The sequence below is a fragment of the Emys orbicularis genome, chromosome 3, assembly GCF_028017835.1.
Source record: "Emys orbicularis isolate rEmyOrb1 chromosome 3, rEmyOrb1.hap1, whole genome shotgun sequence".
In the NCBI taxonomy this organism is placed as follows: domain Eukaryota; kingdom Metazoa; phylum Chordata; order Testudines; family Emydidae; genus Emys; species Emys orbicularis.
The window spans coordinates 75,758,771-75,782,805 of record NC_088685.1 but is presented as its reverse complement, the minus strand read 5'-3'; positions in this window follow the sequence as shown (position 1 = coordinate 75,782,805).

Sequence of the window (24,035 nt, the reverse complement as noted above, 5' to 3'; positions counted from 1 at the left end):
TGGAGAAGTAATTTACAAGTAAAGGTGAGACACAGGAGGGAGGGGGCCGTGGGGTGACAGATACAACAATAAGAGATTGTGAATGTTCAGTCTAGACGTACACATGTTTTGGTGGTTTTGTGATTTTTAGGGCTTGAATTTATACCATAACAAAGAAAGGGAAAGCATAGAATGGTGAACATTTTTGATTCACTTCTTGTGAGCATTGTGGAAGACATTTTTGTGATAGTCTTATAAGCGTTTTGAGTGCAGCAAAACCTGGTTCTTATGCTGTCAACAGCATCAAAAAAGAAGTTATACTGAGTGTAAGTGAGTGGTTCTGCAGAAGAGGTAATACAGCCTGGAGCTCTATTTCTTTTCCTGATTAATCTGCATAGAACTGGTGCGTGGGGAGGGGAAGCGAAGGGGTGCAATGCAGATTATCTTCTCCTAATCCAAATCCACTCCCTGGCCCCTGCCAACTCACCCCTCCTTCCACTCCCTTCTCGATATAGTCCCCACCCTGGAGCAACTCTTCAGGGGATCCCATGGTTGAAAGGATGGTGCCATAGAAGTGGCTGACCCCCTTCTTTCATGCAAGATGTTCTGCTTGCGGAGATGGGGAGGCACAATCTGGAGCATTATTCAATGAACATTGTTAAAAGTGAATTTCTGACTTTTGTAAATCTAAATGCTGCATATGCTGCATTTACTTAATTCTTTGAAATCAGTTCTGGGATATTAAAAAGGCAAAGGGGGAAGTTTGCTGATCAATATATCTAACTTGTCAAATAAAAGCATCTTTGAATGGGGGATCCTGGGACTACACATTCAAACGATTACAGCACAGTGCAGAGGAAGCACACACTTCCTTCAGGCACTGATGCAATCATCATACCATTCTTGCTGGGCTCTCTCTCATGGCATTTTTAAGGTAGGTAAGGGGATTTAAGAGGTTAGGAAGGGGAGAGATGACTAGCTGAGGCAGGTACGTTCCTGAGGCTGAAATCAGTGTACCCTGTAAAAGGTCAGGAAAATAATATATTGTGAACAATCTTTATCATGTATTTTGTTAGGCTTTCACAAAACATGATTAAACTTAGCTATGTATTATTCAATGGACATGACTATGTACTGGCTAAGCTTCAAGTTTTAAAAATCAGGGTGGGGGGTTAAGGTAGAAAAAAAAGCTGGACATTTAAAAAAAGCACAAAAACAGCATTCTTTTTCACTTGCTTAAACCAAAAAATGGAACAACAGATTTCATTTAAAATTTCCAAGGAAAAGGCTGAGGCCAAACAAGAGACAATTTAGCCTAAAGAAATATTTTGAAATTATTCATGCCTGAAAAGCAACATTCAGAATGAAATGCCCTTCTCAGTATTCACTACTAAACTGCTCATGCAATACTATAAAACCAACTAAGGCTCATGGAAGCTCCTGTACTTCCGTTTTTTGGTTAGTCCAAGAAAAGATATGACATACAGAATGTAAAATGGATTTATCCTTTACTAAAACCAAGGAGAGACCCTATAACATGCAATCAATCTACTACAAACAGAACACAGAAGAGAAATGAATCTTGAGTGCCTAGAACACATCATGCACAGGACTGCTTTAAATTTGGTGCTGGACTGAAGAAGTGGGATGTAGCCCATGAAAGCTTATGCTCAAATAAATTTGTTAGTCTCTCAGGTGCCACAAGTACTCCTGTTCTTTTTGCGGATACAGACTAACACGGCTGCTACTCTGAAACCAAGTTTCCAATTAACTCTCATTTTGTTTGCCTCAACTAAGCAGGAAATTAATATTAAAAAAAAGTAAGTGTGAATCTTCCTGTGTATGCAGAGGAGTACTTTCCCCGTATCCCTGGCAATTGTATAACAAAACTGGTTGACAAGGCCCAATTGTGTTTTCAATAAATTTTCGCAGAAGTTATCAGCACCTTGGAGAGAGACTTAGAAAATGAGCAAAGCAGAGAGAGAGAGAAAAAACAGCACAGGAGGATGGGGAGGATGGAAGAAGACAGGGACAGGCAAAAGACTGGAGAGAGTAGGAAAAACCAGAAGGAATGGGGGAGAGAGAGAGATAATGAAAATATATCAGAGAATAGGGAAGAAGAGAACTTTTAAGACTGTTACTGTCTTGGTTTTTATTGTTCCTTCCCTTTGCTTATAGTGAGGCTTGATTGGGGACCTCAGATGTGGGAGAATAATTTTATTCTTTTCAAGGCAGCTTTATAAAAAAAATCAAAAAAACACATTTATTATTATTTTTACAACACAATAGGTATGCAGGACATTACTAAAATAATGGGTGCAGGGACCGCTCTTTAATCTAAGTGGCATTTGAGAGAAATACAGGAGAAAAGACTTAAGCTTAGCACCTCACAGCTGATCCCAAACCTAATTCTTCCAGGACCTGACCCTGCCTTTGATGGAAGTTGAAGACATCTATGTCATAAGGCCCTCGTTTACCAGCACTAAGTAATTTAATTCTAACCAGTTAGCTGTCTGCATATTGTACTGATGCCTATATATTTGGAGTGTATAAGAACAGGATAATATCCAAATAAGCCCGTTTACTGAATATATACAACACACAAAGCTTAGCTATTTACAGTGTGACTCTGGTTGGGTCCTGCTGGCTTCTGAACATAAAAGACAGAAAGCACCACTAGAGGGCTCACAAACTATTTAAAGGGATACTACCCTATTCTTGTACACTACAGTATTTAACTTGCATTAAGAAATAGCACCAGAAACAGATTCATAGATTCATAGATTCTAGGACTGGAAGGGACCTCGAGAGGTCATCGAGTCCAGTCCCCTGCCCGCATGGCAGGACCAAATACTGTCTAGACCATCCCTGACAGACATTTATCTAACCTACTCTTAAATATCTCCAGAGATGGAGATTCCACAACCTCCCTAGGCAATTTATTCCAGTGTTTAACCACCCTGACAGTTAGGAACTTTTTCCTAATGTCCAACCTAGACCTCCCTTGCTGCAGTTTAAGCCCATTGCTTCTTGTTCTATCCTCAGAGGCTAAGGTGAACAAGTTTTCTCCCTCCTCCTTATGACACCCTTTTAGATACCTGAAAACTGCTATCATGTCCCCTCTCAGTCTTCTCTTTTCCAAACTAAACAAACCCAATTCTTTCAGACTTCCTTCATAGGTCATGTTCTCAAGACCTTTAATCATTCTTGTTGCTCTTCTCTGGACCCTTTCCAATTTCTCCACATCTTTCTTGAAATGCGGTGCCCAGAACTGGACACAATACTCCAGCTGAGGCCTAACCAGAGCAGAGTAGAGCGGAAGAATGACTTCTCGTGTCTTGCTCACAACACACCTGTTAATACATCCCAGAATCATGTTTGCTTTTTTTGCAACAGCATCACACTGTTGACTCATATTTAGCTTGTGGTCCACTATAACCCCTAGATCCCTTTCTGCCGTACTCCTTCCTAGACAGTCTCTTCCCGTTCTGTATGTGTGAAACTGATTTTTTCTTCCTAAGTGGAGCACTTTGCATTTGTCTTTGTTAAAGTTCATCCTGTTTAACTCAGACCATTTCTCCAATTTGTCCAGATCATTTTGAATTATGACCCTGTCCTCCAAAGCAGTTGCAATCCCTCCCAGTTTGGTATCATCCGCAAACTTAATAAGCGTACTTTCTATGCCAATATCTAAGTCGTTAATTAAGATATTGAACAGAGCCGGTCCCAAAACAGACCCCTGCGGAACCCCACTCGTTATGCCTTTCCAGCAGGATTGGGAACCATTAATAACAACTCTCTGAGTACGGTTATCCAGCCAGTTATGCACCCACCTTATAGTAGCCCCATCTAAATTGTATTTGCCTAGTTTGTCGATAAGAATATCATGCGAGACCGTATCAAATGCCTTACTAAAGTCTAGGTATACCACATCCACAGCTTCTCCCTTATCCACAAGACTCGTTATCCTATCAAAGAAAGCTATCAGATTGGTTTGACACGATTTGTTCTTTACAAATCCATGTTGGCTGTTCCCTATCACCTTACCACCTTCCAAGTGTTTGCAGATGATTTCCTTAATTACTTGCTCCATTATCTTCCCTGGCACAGAAGTTAAACTAACTGGTCTGTAGTTTCCTGGGTTGTTTTTATTTCCCTTTTTATAGATGGGCACTATATTTGCCCTTTTCCAGTCTTCTGGAATCTCTCCCGTCTCCCATGATTTTCCAAAGATAATAGCTAGAGGCTCAGATACCTCCTATATCAGTTTGATAGATCAAACTGTCTAACTTGGAATGCATCTCATTATACCACATGGAATCAAACAAATAGTACACACAAATTATTTTTTCTTTAAAAACAAACATTGTATGATATTCACTCATCAAAACATCAGAAGATGAATTAATTTGTGAAACAAATCAATTTGAAAGGAAGACAAATTAGAGGGATTTTAAGGTGTCCTTGAAGGTCCCCTATTGCCTATTTCCTTCCCCTGTTTAGGTCCTGTTCCATGCTAACCCTTCTCCCAACAAAACAATGCTGAATGTAGTTGATTCTGGAAGGCATCAATGCTGCACCAAGTGTCAGTTACAGGAATTCACTCAAGAGCTATGCAAAAGGCCCCTATCAGTCCTAAGTACTCGGAGCATAATGCTACCAGAACTCCATTGTAGCCAAAGAAAAGTTAATTTTAAAGGTGAATGGAAAATCAGTTACAAAATACAATTCCTTCCATTGACTGGCACAATATATGCTGAACTCTCCTAATATCCCGACTAAAAAGAGCATTCATTTGTTTAATTTTTAATTCCTAGGTACTGCATGTCCATCCTCATTCTAATCTCCTTAGAGCTTCTACTCTAATGTGACATGCCAGCAAGCACTATACTGGTGGAATCACATCAGCTGCAAGAGTTCTTTGGAGTAGGGTGCTGCTGATGGCTTTAAGCAAGTGCTGGGCTGTTTTTAAAACACTCTATATTTTCTGCATTTTTTATTTTACAATAGGATATAAGGTATTAAATGTGAATGGCAAAGAAAAAAGTTATGCACTTTAGTTCTTCTTTGTGTTATGTAAAACATCCTAAGCAATGAAAACAGCATTCTTTTAACGTTATTTTTGGTGGATAAATAATCTAATTTTAACAAGGGGGCTAATTTTACGTGTCTGCACAAAAATTAAGTGTGTAGGTTAATGTCCCTCCAATTGGATCTTAATGACATGCACTCCATTTTTTTTCATTTAGATCACTGCATTCCTTAACAAATCAATAAACAATTCAGATCCCTAGGGAATAAACTATTAGACCAAAATCTAGTTGGCTACCAGAGAGGGAAACTTGAGTTTTCAATCTGATAGCAGAAATGGATGCCTTCCAGCAATTAATGCACAAATCTACTCCAAAATCATATTGGTGATAAGACTTCACAAACTGCTAGGGTGATATCATTCATTCATGACTGTATGTGTTCTCCCATTCTCATTTATTTTATACCAGCTGTTTATTTTAGCTGATACAAATGAAACCTATCCTACACTGCCATCTCAATAGCCCATCAGCTTGAGTAATAATTACATGTTGTTTTATCAAGCACCAGATGATTATTATTAATTATTCATAGCACATCCCAGAATGTGCCACACAGACTAGTAAAAAAAAAGGACACAGTGCCTCTTGCCCTGAAGAAATTACAATCTAAATGGAGATATGACAAAATGAGGGAATACAAAACAGGGGTAGGAAATAGGGTTATGAATACAAAATTGGGCTAGCTCAGAGGTATAGCACATATGGTTTTGTTTTAGGATTAATGTGAATAATGGGGATGGGCGAACTTTACATTGAGAAGGGGATAAGGTACAGAGTAGAGAGGAGGTGGTGAGAGCTGGAAGAGGACTGGGAACCTAGCTCAAAGAGAAAACCTGGGTAACAAACAGGTGGCATAGCAAACACTGAAATGACAAATTCTGCTTGAAGAAATATGTCTTCTGTGAAGAATGGAAGGCAGTAAAGGCAGGTCTGCTGGGGAATGTGTGTCCATGAAGGGATGGGGGTAGTGGGTAACAGGTTTGTCCTGGTTGGAGACAGTGGCCTATATTCATTCAGGGTGCCAAGGCTTCCGTTCCGCAGCAGCGGCAGCTGAAAGAGGCTGACATGAATGCTGGAGTCCAAAATGGGAAGACCAAAATATCCTACTGATGGAGGAGGACTGGGTTTGGAGATACAGGGACCCTGATGGCTTCCAAGAGAGTGGTTGGGTAAGTTTCTGGTGCTGGGTCCCCCAAGCTGGATGATACTGGTGTCTGTGGGAAACTCAGAGATGGGTTGGCAGAATCAGTGAATAAAGTTTTATAAAGTTAGGCAACTATTAAAACTCAAAGCCTCAGCTTAGAACCATGTCATCAACACACTAGAAGGAAGATGAAAAAAGAAAGGAAGATCAGAGAATTCCAGTCCAGGAAGAGAAAAATTACTGATTAATCTTTTTCAGAATGATAAATATTTGAGACAAGCCTCACCTCCCACAATAATTGGTGATTATTCTAACCCTTTTCCGGACTGGTTTCGAATAAAGTTAAACACAAATAATCACATATCCTTTTGTTTCATTCATTCATTCTCAGACATTTCATCTAACAGATGAACCTGAGGGTGCCCTGATAACATGGGCAGTTTCTGAGTCATACAAAGCTCAAGCCAACTGATTCCAGTCACAGGAAAAAGACAAGACTAAAGGGAGGAAGAAATTTGATATATATTATATAGTTTTAAAAGAAAATCAAGCACAGGATTAAAGCCTGAGGCATTCACTTGTAGGAAAAAAAGAGATGGTAGATTGTGTATCCCATTTTTCTCCATGAGAATCTAGTTAATTCATTACGTATAGAGCTCCAACAAAATGTGCACCACAGGTTTTTTAAATGCATGCTACAGATGTGAAAGGAGACAGGCAACAACAACAAAATAACAGAGTAGGGAGTTTGGAGAGGTGTGAGATTCTTCCGTTGAGCATCTATAAAGTTTTCTACAGCACTTCACTTTTAGGATTTTGCACTTCTGATATAAATAAGTTAGACAAATAAAAAGCGAGATAACAGCAGCTTTCTTCAGAACAGAGGTAAAATTAGGTCTCAAATGTGTGACATTGTACTTCATGAGACACTGGTGAGAGGTAGGACTGGAAGGCATTGCCATTTATCTGTTTGGGATCTGGATTTTTGCTTTGTAAAGTGGGGCATCAAATCCATCTGTTCCACTGTGTTCAAGCTCTCTGGGTTAAATCTTTGCCCCACTGAAGTCAATGGGAGTTTTACCAGTGACTTAAAAGGAAGCTGGGATTTCACCCTTTGTTCCTGTGTAGGCTGCAGGTTTTATTTTGTGACCAATCCTGCACTGGCAGGAATGGAACTAGATAAACTATTTCCCCCCAAACACACTTTCTGATGAAGTCCGATCTATTATGTTGTAATCCATATAGGTTTTTATAGTGCTCTGATCACCACAGTATATGCGTTCCTTCTAGTAGCATTAAACAACATGATTAACATCTGGCATGTGTGGTTCATTCTTTGTCTTATCCTTTCCCCAAACAGAGAATGGAGTATGTTGTGTAGTGTTTTGTTTCAATAGGTTTCTTCTTTTGTTTTTAATATATACATATTCCAATGTGTTTATTTTAGAGAAGTCAGGTAGAAAAAGTGATCCTTTGCACATGGAGCAGAAGGAGGCAAGTTTTGTGATGGTCCTTAGTTCCTGTGGGAGCTCAGGACTGGCCATTGAAAAAGTTCCATCTCCTCCACAAACAATCTTTACCCTTAAGACAGAAAGTTCTATTCTGCCTGAGGAGCAAAGTTGTTGACCATGAACCCCATCCCTGAGCTTTAGGAGATTTGTAGATATCCTGGACTCAGACCACTAAGCATTTTGAAGATAAGGAGATCTTGAACTTGACTCAATCTTGCATCAGTCTTCACTAAAAAAGTTGAGTGAGCAGATATTTAACACAATTAATACTAACAACAAGGGAGAAGGAACACAAACCAAAATAGAGAAATAATAGACGAGAGAATATTTAGGTAAGTTAGATATATTCAAGTTGGCAGGGCCTGATGAAATTCACCCTAAGGTCCTTAAGAAACTAGCTGAAGCATTTATCTTTGAAAACTCATTGAGGATAGGAGAGGTCCGAGAGGACTAGAGAATGGCAAATATAGGACCTATTTTTTTTAAAAGGGAACAAAGGGACCCAGGGAATTACAGATCAGTCAGCCCACATGGCAGTCTCATAAGCAAATTAGGGAAATGTAGTCTAGATGAAATTACTATAATGTGGTTGGACAGCAAGTTGAAAGACCATACTCAAAGAGTAGTTATCAATGATACACTGTCAATTTGGGAGGGCGTATCTAGTGGGATCCTGCAGGGGTCAGTCCTGGTCCAATGCTATTTAATATTTTCATTAATGATTTGGATAATACAGTGAAGAGTATGCTTACAAAATTTGTGGATGACACCAAGCTGGGAAGTGTTGCAATCATTTTGGAGGACAGGATTAGAATTCAAAATGACCTTGACAAATTGAAGAAATGGTCTGATATCAACAAGATGCAATTCAATAAATACAAATGCAAAGTACTTCACTTACAAAGGAAAAATCATAAGAACATAAGAATGGCCATACTGGGTCAGACCAAAGGTCCATCCATCCAGCCCAGTATCCTGTCTACCGACAGTGGCCAATGCCAGGTGCCCCAGAGGGAGTGATCAAGTGATCTCTCTCCTGCCATCCATCACCACTCTGACAAACAGAGGCTAGGGACACCATTCCTTACCCATCATGGCTAATAGCCATTAATGGCCTTAACCTCCATGTATTTATCCAGTTCTCTTTTAAACCCTGTTATAGTCCTAGCATTCACAACCTCCCCAGGCAAGGAGTTCTACAAGTTTACTGTGCGCTGGGTGAAGAAGAACTTCCTTTTATTTATTTTAAACCTGCTGCCCATTAATTTCATTTGGTGGCCCCTAGCTTTTATATTATGGGAACAAGTAAATAACTTTTCCTTATTCACTTTCTCCACACCACTCATGATTTTATATACCTCTATCATATCCCCCCTTAGTCTCCTCTTTTCCAAGCTGAAAAGTCCTAGCCTCTTTAATCTCTCCTCATATGGGACCCGTTCCAACCCCCTAATCGTTTTAGTTGCCCTTCTCTGAATCTTTTCTAATGCCAGTATATCTTTTTTGAGATGAGGAGACCACATCTGTATACAGTATTCAAGATGTGGGCGTACCATGTATTTATATAAGGGCAATAAGATATTCTCTGTCTTATTCTCTGTCCCCTTTTTAATGATTCCTAACATCCTGTTTGCTTTTTGGACTGCCGCTGCACACTGCATGGACGTCTTCAGAGAACTATCCATGATGACTCCAACATCTTTTTCCTGATTAGTTGTAGCTAAATTAGCCCCCATCATATTGTATGTATAGTTGGGGTTATTTTTCCCAGTGTGCATTACTTTACATTTATCCACATTAAATTTCATTTGCCATTTTGTTGCCCAATCACTTAGTTTTGTGAGATCTTTTTGAAGTTCTTCACAGTCTGCTTTGGTCTTAACTATCTTGAGCACTTTAGTATCATCTGCAAACTTTGCCAACTCACTTTTTACCTCTTTCTCCAGATCATTTATGAATAAGTTGAATAGAATTGGTCCTAGGACTGACCCTTGGGAACACCACTAGTTACCCCTCTCCTTTCTCAACATTTACCATTTATTCCTACCCTTTGTTCCCTGTCTTTTAACCAGTTCTCAATCCATGAAAGGATCTTCCCACTTATCCCATGACAGCTTAATTTATGTAAGAGCCTTTGGTGAGGGACCTTGTCAAAGGCTTTCTGGAAATCTAAGTACACTATGTCCACTGGATCCCCCTTGTCCAAATGTTTGCTGACCCCTTCAAAGAATTCTAATAGATTAGTAAGACATGATTTCCCTTTACAGAAACCATGTTGACTTTTGCCCAACAATTTATGTTCTTCTATGTGTCTGACAATTTTATTCTTTACGATTGTTTCAACTAATTTGCCCGGTACTGACGTTAGATTTACCAATCTGTAATTGCTGGGATCACCTCTCGAGCCCTTTTTAAATATCGGCGTTACATTAGCTATCTTCCAGTCATTGGGTACAGAAGCCGATTTAAAGGACAGATTACAAACCATAGTTAGTAGTTCCGCAATTTCACATTTGAGTTCTTTCAGAACTCTTGAGTGAATGCCATCTGGTCCCGGTGACTTGTTACTGTTAAGTTTATCAATTAATTCATAGAATATCAGAGTTGGAAGGGACCTCAGGAGGTCATCTAGTCCAACCCCCTGCTCAAAGCAGGACCAATTTCCAACTAAATCATCCCAGCCAGGGCTTTGTCAAGCCTGACCTTAAAAACTAATTCCAAAACCTCCTCTAGTGACACCTCAGTCTGTGACAATTCCTCAGATTTGTCACCTACAAAAGCCAGCTACAAAACAGGGAATCAAATGCACAACTACGAAATAGGGAATAACTGGCTTGGTGGCAATGTGGAAGAAAAGGATCTGGGGGTTATAGTAGACCACAAATTGAATATGAGTCAACAATGTGAAAGGCTAATATCATTCTAAACTGGATTAACCGGTGTATTCTATGCAAGACCTGGGAGGTAACTGTCCTACTCTACTCAGCACTGGTGAGGCCTCAGCTGGAGTACTGTGTCCAATTCTGGGCGCCATACTTTAGGAAAGATGTGGACAAATGAGAGAGAGTCCAGAGGACAGCAACAAAAATAATAAAATGTTTAGGAAACCTGACCTATGAAGAAATGTTATAAAGACTGGGCATGTTTAGTGTTGAGAGAAGAAGACTGAGAAGGGACCTGACAACAGTCTTCAAATATGTTAAGAGTTGTTACAAAGAGGATGGTGATCAATTGGTCTCCATGTCCAGTATGGGTAGGGCTTAATTTTCAGCAAGGGAAATTCAGATTTGATAGTGGGAAAAACTTCCTGGCTATAAAAGAGTATTTAAGGTCCTGAATAATCTTTCAACGAAGGTTCTGGAAATCCCATCATTAGAGATTTTTAAGAACAGTTGGACAAACACCTGTCAGTGAGGTCTAGGTTTACTTGGTCCTGCCTTAGTGCAAGAGGCTGGACTTGATGACCTCGCAAGGTCCCTTCCAGCCCTACATGTCTATGATTTTAATGAATATTCTGTTGGAAGCCAGCATAGTAACTGGAGAACAGATGTGCTCATGGTAGTCCATGTTGCTGAGGAGACCTGCTGCACCATTCTGTACTAGCTGGAGTTTCCTAAGCACTGAAGGCTTATCTGAAGCACTGAAGGAATATCATTGCTGTAGCCAGACAGGAGGTGACAAAAAAGCATGTATAACTGAGGTCAGATCATCATCTACCAGTAGGGGAAGGAGTCTCCTACCAAACTGGAGATGGTAGAAAATGTTACTCGGGGATGCAGCTGTGGGGAGTCTAGGAGCACTTCTAAATTATGAACTGAACTGACCAATTGTGAGTGTGTGTACTTTCAACCAAAGAAGACTGTGAGCTCTTTCAAGAGCTTTCAGTCTCACCAGTATATCTTCCCACTTGCTTAGCTTCAGCTTCAACCAGCTGTTTCTCATCCATAAGCTAATGCTGTCCAAGCACTGGACCATCTAGCAGTGTGATCATATGTAGTATGACTAAATTCAGATAAGACTGATTGGTTAGGGGAAACAGCCGGATAATATGGTGAGGATGACATTCCACCCCCCTTGTTCTGGATGAATGTCTACCATTTGTTAATTGAGTTTTCAGTCTAGAGGTACAGTTAAACCCCCAACAGCTACTAAAGTATCATATAGAAGCAGTGACCAGGAAAACTGTTTTTATCTGTGCCTGAGGAGATGACTCCATTTCTTTCTGGCATAGACCTTGATACCACTATTCATGTCTTTGACACCTTAAGGCTGATTACTGCAATGCTCTCTACATGGGCTACACCTTAAAACCATCCAGACACCGAAGATGGTGAGGAATGTGGCAGCTCACTTAGTAAGCAGTGCATCTATTCCATTCTATTTTATATAGGTTCTTCTACTGCACTTGTCATCTTAGTATCTAAGCACCTTCCAGTAGTTAAGCAACATGACTGCACATCTGTCATGTGTTGTTTGTTCACTCTCCTCTTGTCTGGGGGAGAAGTGTGTGAGATGGAGTGTTTTGTTTTGGAATTGTATATATATTCACACATACACACACATGTTGATATATGTTTATGTTAGAGAAGGTAAGGTCAAACAAGTGGACCTTCACTTAGAAAGGAAGCTGGTGAGTTTTGTGTTGGTCCTTAGTTCCTGGGGGATTTCATTCCACTGTCTTGGGCAAGTCTCCAAGAAAGTTCTGTCTCCTACACAGATGAGCGTTACCCTTTATGTAGAGAGTTCCATTGTGCCAGAGGACTGAAGTTGTCAACCACGATCTTCATCCTGGAGCTTTAGGTGATCTTTTAGATATCGTGGGACCAGGCCACTAAGCAAGTGCCTTGAAGATAAGGACCAATACATGGAACTTGATTTCATCTGTACTGGCCATCTGTTAGCTGGAATATAAGGTGTTTTGACATATAAAACCCTAAATCGTTTAGGTCCAGCCTACTTGAAAGACTTTCTTTCTCCCCATGCCATATTGCTGCAATTGTAGTCTGCAGAGGCACCCGAGTTGGAGTCCCCTTAACATAAGAGAGAGGCGAGTACATTCTTTGTGAGGAACTTAGCTGTACAGCACAGCTTGGTCACAGATCAGCTGAGATTCCAGAACACACTGCAATGTCTATCTTTTTGCCCAGATGCCAGGGCTAAATGTATATGGGGTAAAGACTGTATATGGGATAAAGACACACCTGTTATGTGAGGGGTGGAGTTTTGCTGGAGTTTCTTGAAGTAGGAAGTCTGAAAGAAACATAAGCAACTTTTTTTCTAAATATGATGTTTTGCTCAGTTTTGGGAATAATGCTAGCTTCTCTACCATTGGTGGATTAAAGTAATGTACCATTGGATTCAGCTGTTTAGGATGTAAAAAGGTGGACTGTTGAGTTTATAGTAGGCTGCTAACCATTGTGTAATAGAAAAGTGTAAAAGCAGTATTGATCTCAGGGGTTTTTTAAATCATAGTTGTAGTCTATAAATGTTAGAATTTTGTTATAAAATAATCTGTTTTATGTTATATTTATAATTTTGCAGTATGTCACTACTGTTATTTTTTACATTTACTAAAAGGTGGCACTTCAGAGAGCACAGGTAATGCCTTCCCCTGCGGGAGGGTGGGTAACGTAACTTTCTCTGCAGCCACTCCATGATCTGAAAATAAAGTGAGGGAGAATTCCTTTCCTAGCCTCCATGCATCTGCCCGCTGTGAAGACTGGTTATGTGAGCTGTGTGCTAGGCTCAGGATTTGGGCACTAGAGTAATACAAAATAAGGAGTTTGAAGAGATTTTCAAAAACCCACAGAAAAGCTTTATGCTTGAAATGGTATATGGATCAGTGCTCCTTTGCTCCTTAATATACATGTCCCCTCTTATCTGTCTTCACTTTCGCAATGCAAATAGCTTCTAGTGCTTTTTCCCACTCCTTTATTACAACTAACAATGGCTGTTATAAACCAATAAAGTCAGTAGCAGGCAAAAACCTATTTTTACAGATGCCAGGACAAAAGTGTTAATTACCTTAAAAGAGTAACAATTATTTTTCTTCTGCTCTCCATTTAGCTTTTCATGGATATTAATTATAGTTTGTCAAAACTGTATCTTGGAAATACCTACTCTTCTGAAAGAGTTTTAAAATGAATCCTTTGTCTCCTATATCCTATAACAGGGTAGTAAAGTGCCTTCTCTTTTCTCCCTTATATAGTTTAAAAACATAGAATCAATGGGATGTATTTAGGAAGATTTATCATCCTTTTTCATATCTTCTTATACTGTGAGATGTAATTTTATGTAGATATGTCTCTCTAAGAATGCAATTTTTGTGATCTGACTAAGGATTTGTAAATGATTCATATACATGGCTAAGGGAGCTGATCTTGATCCCATTTAAATCAATGGCAAAACTCCCATTTACTAGAGTGCAAGAAGATTAGGTCCTGTTGTGTAGTTATTGTAACTACGGGCCATATGGCTCCCATGGCTTGCATGCTGAAACCTGCTTACTGTAGCTTGTTACAAAACCTGCCATACTAAGACCTCCTACTTTGCATGCTGCCATACAACTTACAGCACAAAAAGAGATGTGAAAAATAGCTGCAGCTTCCAAGCAGGTGTGATCTGGAGAAACGTGGGCAGAAACAGGGTAAAGTCAAAATTACTGTGTGTCCTGTCCGGATAATCAATCTAAGTTACTACAGAAAACTGACAGTAAACTATTGCTACTTGAGCAGTAATAATTTACTATCAACAAAAATCCTTCTCTTCAATGTGGCAAAATACAACTGTTTCCATGGATGTGTATAAGGTAAACTGCAAATGGTGAGGGCATCTGGGCTTCATATCAGACTATAAGAGATGTAGAAAAATTTCCACATGCCTTGGCCCCTGAGCCATGTTTGCAGTGGAACCGTATACTACATTTCCCAACATAGAATCCACCTGTTTATTTTTATCTCTTTAACAGGTGTTTGTCTTTGTTCACAGTCTGTTACTACTACAACTGGGTGGCAGGATATGGATCAATGTAGAAAGCTCAGTTGGGGGGTCTTAGCATTTTCTGCTCCTTTTCACTATAAAACAGATCATATGGCTCTAAGTCTGTTTGGTATATTAGATTAGATTCAGGGGTTGACAAACTGTGGTACATGTACAATTAGTAGTGGGTGAGCTTGATGGTCCATCAGTTAACTTCACAACAATTTTTTAAGACGTTGGGACATGAATCAATGAAGTTTGAGAACCACTGATGTAGATCAAAGCTGTCCAAACTGAGATATGTGGAGCCCTTCCCACTGGTCCATAGAGAACCAGGCAGCCAGCTGATGTTGTTGGTTCTGCCCTCGTGTGTGCAGGTTCAGCACACAATGGTGTACATTGATGAGGCTACTCCATTAAATGTTTTGCCTTTTCCTCTCCAACCAAGAAATATTACCAGAGCGAGATGAAGAAGCCATAAGGAGCCGGACCTGCAGCCATCACACCAGGAGCTGGACCAGCCACCAGTGGACCACAACTGCACTGAGATCTACACCCACCACAACTGCATTAGGATTTACTCCCACAACCACCACCACCACCATGGAACCCACCGATGCTGGCCCAGGACCAGTTATCACCATTGACAGCAGTCAGGGATAGGAGAAGGCGTACAGGTGGATTGTGATTTGATCTGGTGGAACTGACGGAACGTGAGAGTGGAAGAAAACCTGATTGGAAGGTAGGGGTCAGGAGAAAGAGCACCAAAGGGCAGGGGACCTGATTTGGAGGGAGGTGAGGAGAAGCAGCAGTGGTGGGTTTGGAGGAGGGTAGAATTTTAAGAGGAGAAAGGGGTAGATGAATGAGGGAGAAGAGAGAAGGAAATAGGAGGCTAGAGCAGGAAACTGTAGGCAGGATGAGACCAGGGGCATGTCTGAAAGGGCAAGAGCTAGAACAGAATAGAGTTTTGAGGGGGTGTTTGTGGAGCAGATCATGGTCAGAGGAGTACTCATTTTGATTTCCCCAGGATGAAAGAAACTGATTGGCAAAGAATGGATTATGGGGTGGACTGACTGTGATAGTGGGACAGTATGTAGAATTGAGTTAGTGGGAGGAAATTGATTGTGACTTCGGGAGGCTGATTAGGTATGTTGGAGTAATGAGAAACTGAAACTGAATGTATATGGGTAGTTTCAGTTTGATTTGTCCATGGGAGTGAAGGAAATTATGTGGATGGTTGAGAATTATCAGAAGAATTGACTTTGAATGGGATGATGAGGAGAGTTGCTTTTGACTATGTGGGCAGCCAGTCCAAGCCCAGTGAGTCTCGGTCTAGTGTTGACAGAGAAGGCAGCCCACACTAAAAAATAAGCTTTGAGCCCCCAGTGTAATTCATCTATATACTATTGTACCTTGTCACACGAGTTTTGCCCCACCCCTTTTTTAACGTTTTGGGGAAGAAAGGAGGTCATCTATTTGGTAACAGTTTTTTGTGGAGGTCTGGGGGATCATTTTAACTTTATAAATCTTTACTAAAAGGAGTTTAAAAATGTCACATTCCCCAGTGATTTCAGCCTAGGAAATAGAGAAAAAGCAAACATGGGGCTTTTAAACATCAGTATTATGCATGCAGTACACACGTAACTAGTTCACCTAAATTTATGTATCCAATTACAAGCACAGTGAATGTGTGCTTGCATGCCTAGCTAGCCTCACTCATAGACCCACCTACCCCTTTTTTTGCTCCCAGTTACAGAGACAATTGCCAGTAGTAGGCAGGCAATACAGATGTGTCTCTTTGAAAATTTAGCTTATAGAACTTAGAAGAAGGAACAATAGAGAAACATGCAATGGGTTACGAAGCAATAACCTTTTCATTTCAGACCTGTACAATATACTATGTTGGTGGGGGAGAATGCATTTCCTGTGCTGCATCATATGCCCTCACTTGACCCATGGATCTGCCAAAGTCTATGAGACCCCCACCACAGGGATGAAATTCTGTCCCCACTGAAATCTATGGGAACTTTCTCATGGACTTCAGTGGGGTGTATGTCACCTCAGATTTCCAATAGTAAAACAATGGTGCTACATTCTACTCCAGCAGACACCTGTCAAAATGGATAAATAAAATTCTTGTTTTACCTTTTATTAACAGTAGGTTTTTAGTAACATTGACATATATACAGGAGGTGAGACTAAATGATCTAATGGTTCCTTCTGGAGCTAAATTCTATGAATTTATGAACCTTTAACATATAATCAGAGTTATTTAAGTATTGAGAAAGACATGGGCATTCTCCATTAAAGCTTATTTATGGAAGATGAGCAAATTTTACTTATTTTATATAATATGAGATTGTTTCTCTTTTCCAGTAAAATCTAGAAGATCGCTGAAAACTAGACAACAGGCAGAAATGAAGAGTAGCATCTTTGCTACAGGAAATAAGCTATCTAACTGGGTTTTCACATTCTTTAGATTGCAAAGTTAATCAGGTGGTTGTTCAACTGGAGAACTCCTTTTCACAACAAGGTGATATACAACAGGGTTTCCATCTGTTCAGAGAGGAGCAGAGCAGTTTTAATTTGGGTCAAAGCTGCTGTATTTAGCTTGAACATGAGAACAAGTGGAAATGCATTGCCACTACAGCAAAACATACTATTTTCTACTACACAGTAGAATAAATAACACTGTGCCCCCTCCCAGAGCCAGCATCCCATAGCCCCTCTTGCACCCCAAACCCCCTCCTGCACCCCAAGCCCTTACCCCAGCCCTGACTCCCTCTCAGAGCCAGCACCCTGTACCTCCTCCTGCACCCCAATGCCCTGTCCCAGCCCTGACCCTCCTCCAAGAGCCATCACCCCATACCCCCTCTGGTACCCCAACACTATGCCCCAGCCCAGAGCCCCCTGCTGCACCCAAACTCCCTCCTAGAGCCCGCACCCCCTCCTGTACCCCAATGCCCTGCCACAGCCCTGACGACCCTCCCAGAGCCAGCACCCCGCATCCCCTCCTGTACTCCAACACTCTGCCCCAGCCCACAGCCCCCTCCTGCACCCAAACTTCCTCCTAGAGCCTGCAGCCCCTCCTGCACCCCAAAACTCTGCCCCATCCCAGAGCCCCAACCTGCACCCAAACTCCCTCCCAGAGCCTGCAACCCTCCCCGTCTCCTGCACCCCAACCCCCTGTCCCAGGCTCAGCCCAGAGCCCCCTCCCACACTGCGAACCCCTCCACCATAGCCCAGAGCCTGCACCCCCTCCTCAACCCCAACCCCCTACCTCAGCCTGGTGAAAGTGAGTGAGGGTGGGGGAGAGCGAGCAACAGAGAGAGAGGAGGATGGAGTGAGTGGGGTGGGGCTTTGGGGAAGGGGTGGGGTAGATCCCGGGTTGCCCTTAAATTTAAAAAGTGATGTTGGGCATAAAAAGGTTGGAGACCACTGTAATAGGGAGATTGGAAGGCTGAGGTTGGAATGGTAACATGCCCTCAGCTATAACATGTTCCCCCGTCACATGTCCCCTCTCACGGGGTGACTGGCCCTTTTAAGAAGGAATGGATCCAGCTCAACTTAGATTCATTAACAGCCTCTCACTGGGGCCTGATAGAGGGTAACTGGTCTCTATAAAGAAAGACAGAGGAGGAACAGGAAGTGGTGGCAGACAGCTGCAAAAAAGCAAGATGAAGTCACAGTTCAGGGCAACTGCATGTGTTTTCCCCCTCCGTGGTCCAGCAAGGGCACCCACATGTAGGCTTCCAGGTCTCCAGTAGTTACTTCTCTTGGATATAACAAGTATGGAATATTAGTTCTGTGCAAACTAGCAATAATTCAGTTTCTCTGCTTTCTGTGTGTACATAGTATACCAACCTCCTTAAGTCAACACAAAAATGTGTAAAATCATCATTAGCGAGAATACAAAAAAAAAATCAAATGTTTCTGTACAATACGTAGCTTAATTACCTCTGCTTTCCCCACGTTTTTCAATCTATTTTAAGATCTATCATAGGAAGGGATTCTGCCATATAATATATTCTCCCCTATTCTCAAAAGAAATAAAATTGATAACACCTTTTTCTAAGTAACAAATGAAATCAATGTGACAAGATATTAAACTTTCCACACTTCATTTATTTTTTCCAATACTTTGTGTGTATTTGCGTGTATACCGTTTTACACGTACAGATAGTAAGCTGATGTCACTTGTTCTTAATATATAAAATATTTATAAATTCATCAATTAGTACTTCAAACATTTATATTTTGTTAGAAGCAATTATTATGCATTTAGCTTTAAATCATTTAAATAGATTCTGCTGCATTAGTTCTCCAAAGGAATTTCCAAAGTGTTCAATTACTTCCCTAAATGTTGGCTTTCTTCCAAACCAAGAGAGACTGTTTCCCACTCTTTTGACTCTTGTTCATACTCTCTGCAACCACTTGTTCCAATGATCATGAAAAGAGTTTTTCTTTCATGACTGCTTCAACAGTGAGCACTCCTTTCTTGTTAAAAAAAAAATCAAGTTTTTCCTAACAAAAATTAAACTAACATCTTCATTATACTGCACATTTTGTTGAGTGAAGAACCTTCAAACAAAGAAAGATTGTCCAAGGGACCTGTTCACAGGAGGTACTGCTTTCTTGGGACTGGAAAAAAAGTTTTAGCTACTGACAAGCAGGAGCAGTGTAACAGAACAAAATGGAATGCAACTAAATGTGCCTCAGATTTCCAGAACTGAAAGTCAGAGCGATCAGTTACAGTCTCCAGCACTGACCCTTTATGGGAAAGGAAATAATAAAGCGGAATATCAAATAAGAAAAGGAGACAGGTCAATCTAGTCATGTGGCATTTCCTCTTCTTAACCTTCACTAGTAAAGATTATTAAAAACTGATGTACAGAGATAAAAACCAGGGACTAAAAATACTATAACTCAGAAAGGCCATTTAATATGCACTGGCTTGGTTCCTTCTGATAGGAGTCCTAGCAAGACTAAAACCTTTACAAAAAATTACAAAACCAGATAAAATAGTGTGTGTGTGTGTGTGTGTGTATATATACACACACACACACACACACACTATTTTATCTGGTTTTGTAATTTTATCTGGTTTTGTAATTGTTAAGATGTGTGTGTGTGTGTGTGTGTGTGTGTGTACACACACAACAATTACTGATTTTATCTGGTTTTGTAATTGTTAAGATGTGTGTGTGTGTGTGTGTGTACACACACAACAATTACTGATTTTATCTGGTTTTGTAATTGTTAAGATGTGTGTGTGTGTGTGTGTGTACACACACACACACACACACACACACACACACACACATCTTAACAATTACTGATTTACACTATTCAGACTCTAAACATAACTTGAACCTCAAATGTAATGTGGCTGTTTATTTAAGAGTCATGTGAACAATTTCCTATCTGATGTATTTGGCTTGAAAAACAACAAAAAGGAATTATTTTTATTATGTATTATTTGTTTAACCTTGACAATGTGGTCAGTCCTGCTCAAGGCATCTACAAAGACACTCGTGGTTGCAAGAGGTTTGAAGAACAAAGTCTGATGGAGCCAAACATAATCCCTTTTATTAGATTCCCCCCCTTCATTCCTTTAGTCAATCCAGGATTCTGCAGGCATTCATATCCAGAACACAAGAACCTCCTTTGTTGGTGACTTCCCTGTTCACCAAGTAACTGTGCTTTGACTACAGGTTTTCCTAAATCTAAGCACAGTCAGGTTCTATATGAGTTATTTCAGAGAAACAGTTGTCTCTCCATAATTAAGATTGATACCAATACATTAATCACAATCCTATTTTAATTCTACTTGCTTTAACTTTAATTTAGTTTTTGTCATCTGCCTCACAAAGAGGATTCCCTTCCCAGAAAGTTTGAAGGTAACGGAGTAAGGCATTTGTCAAATCTGAAATGTAACTTTTGGAATGTAATACCTCAAAAAATGGTTTGACCTAGAAACCAAAGGTTTAGTAAATTTCCTTAGCAGGGACTGATGTTTTTGGCTACATTCATATGTTCACTGGATTAATTCTGGAGTTACCTGATACAGTTTCTTCAGACATCAAACACATGAGACTTACTAGCTCAGCTGCAACAGAGAAAATCAGTCCATATAACCTGTGGAATTTAAGCTTCACAACACCAGAGAGACATTGAAACTAACAACTTCACTGATCCTGCAAAGCTTATAAACTCCATAGGAGCCCTGGTCCTGGCAGGTCTCCCCAGTCCCAGCCATGGTGGCTCTTTCTGTGCATGTAAGGGTTTATATGCTCTGCAGATCCAGAGAGACATCCATGATGAACAACATGTGGAATAATAACAGGAGTACTTGTGGCACCTTAGAGACTAACAAATCAAGGTCAGTGTGAGGAGACTGTGCTGGGACACCGCCCTAACCCTTCTCACCACTCACTCGTTTACTTGTAGAAGAACCATGCTATTTGTAAGATAAAAGGCATGTAACTTTTCTCAGATGTGTATATGTTTAGGGTATATCGAGGAAGGGAGTATGTGGTCTACATATTCAGAGTAAAGAAAAAGTTGATCTCTGGCCTTTTTGTAGAGTGTAGTCTCTCTCCATTATTTCTCTGTCTTCAGGTATATTTGTAACTTCTCCATATTTAGTATCATCTGAGATTTTATGAGAGAGATTAACATGTTCTTTACTCCCTCATCCTGATTATTAAAATCTGATTCTCTTCTGAATTGTAACTCAGTAAAATCACACTGAATTACTCATAGGTCTGTTCCTTTTGTATATTAAAATTCGTACCTGATCTCTTTGACTGTCAAAAAAGAGTTTTTACTGCTTTTTGCAGAGTCACAGCAGCTAATTCTGAGTGAGCTGGATTCCTTTTTCTTACTGTACATCATCATCAGAAGAATTGCTTACTATGTTAAACTCCAGATGTATGGAAAGCAACAGGTGCATAAAAGTGTTACTGAAGGCATCATTTCAAAATATTGGGGTGGCACAAGTGTAAATAGGGCCTAATTCGGAATACAAAATCTTAATTACTAGCAATAACGCATAAGAAGGAAAGAACCCAGATGTCATACGGATCTTATGGGGAGCTTGCACTGGCAGTTAGATAAACATTTGGGCATATTTGATCCTGACACCATTAAGAGAAAGTGAAAACAGAATCCCATGATGTTATTTTACAGAATTGCTTTTCAGAGTAAAGTCACAATTTAAATAAGATCATAAAACAGATTGTTGCAACACCTCCCTCAACATCTTTCCGCAGTTCAGTACATTACCATTTTTCATCAACTTTTATGGACAGCCTCTTAGCTAGTTTCCAATCCTATAAACAGCCTCCCTGCTGAAGCTGATTTAAATTAATTTTCACTTTAAATTAAAAAAATTAACTATTTTTTCAATTAACATTTAGAGTCATGCTGCATCAAATGTTTTACTAAAATCTAATGTATTAACTCTATCACAATCGCTTTATCCAATAAGTTTAAAGCAAATAAATAATTAAATTTGTCTGGAAAGTTATATTCTTTATAAGCTGTACTGAAGCCGAGTGGCCTCCCTCCAGACCCAAGAGGGAGGAACCATTACACTTCATCTGGTGGGCACAGCCAAACCCACTCAGTCCCCGCCCCTTGCAGGAAGCAGAGGGGCAGAGCAGGAAGTATAAGAGGAGGGCCCTATAGCTCAGTTGTGGATAGACCAGGGAAGGAGGTGGATGCCTCTCACATAGGGGCAAGCCCTCTACAAGGTCCAGGACCAGCTGCAAAGCAGACCAGCACCACTGCTAGGGCCCTGGGCTAGGACCCGGTGGAGTAGGGTGGGCCTGGGTCCCCCTACCACCACCCCACAGCTGGGGCTGGCTGCATACTCACCTTAGGCCACAAGGCCCGTACGAGTCTGTTATTGCTTGCTCCAGCCACGAGACTGAGGGCTATAGAGTACAGACTATTTGTTTGCTCTGCCCCGTGCAGAGGGCCAGAGCCCAGACTATTGTTGCTTGCTGAAGTGAGGCAAAGCAGCCTCCCTCTGGACCCAATAGGGAGGAATCATTACATAAGCCCATAGCTCACCATCTCATTACCATATGTATGTTTACTGATTTTTCTTGTAATCCTTGTTCTGTTATTTTACTAAAAACAGAAGTTAGACCAGGGATCGGCAACCTTTGGCCCGCGGCCCGCCAGGGGACTTACCCTGGCAGGCCGTGTGACAAAGGTTGTTGATCCCTGAGTTAGACTCATGGGACTGTAAATACTAGGATCATATTACTTTCCCAACTTCTTTTCTATATTTTTGTTGCTGAAAGCATGTTTAGCAAAGGTGTTCTGTACTTCAGACTTTTTGGATCACCATTAATTTCATCTCCTGTCCCTAGTACTTAATAAATATTTATGCAAGTCCTTCTTATACCTCTCAATCTCTTTTGTAAGCATTACATCATTTCCCTTTTTTCTGCCCATATTTGTTTCACTGCAAATCTTACCTGATTCCAAATATTATGGTTTGGTGGTCTCTCACCTTTTCCATTCACAGTTCAGGTTTCCTTTTATCCCCATGTCTCTGTGCAGCTCATCATGATGCCAAATTGCCTGATCATTAAAATTAACCATAACACCTGGGAACTTTTTGAATTTGAAGTTCACTGCTACCACAGTTGTGATTTAATAACTGATCTGAACCTTTAATAATAAAAAGGACAGGTTCTCTTATACAGCAGGCCCTAACTCATTAAAAAAATTCCTACTCATTTTAAAAAACTGGAGGGATAACCAGGACAAGATTACACTGAAATGCTGCCTTCTGGATTATGATTGCCGTTGTAAGCAAAATCAGAGCAGATATGTACATACTCAAAAGCTACATTACAAAATTAAGGGTCCAACTTAAATTAAGAAATTATGGGAAATGCAGTCACATCTTAAATGGATCCTTAGCCTGTGCAAATAATGTCCAGGTAAAGGCAAGAGCAAAAAACAAACAAACAAAAACTTTCTCCCTTGCATCTTTTCAGCAGGTTGGGTGAACTAAGAAGGAAGGTTAGTACGGTCCATGTCCCCTCCCCATACCAGCCAATAGAGCTTACTGACTGTGGAAGGCAGCCTATTTGTGCCTTTGGGAGAGCGAAGTATATACACACACTCCACCCACCTCCACACTTGGAAGCTGTGTGAGAAACTGACTTGAAGAATGGGTCTACTCACATGAGTAAGAATTACGTGTGTTAGGAAGGACTAAAGAATTGGACCCTTCATTAGTACTGTTTTATTTTCACCAGTATCAGACAAGATCATAGGCCAGATCTGGAGCTACACAGACGTACA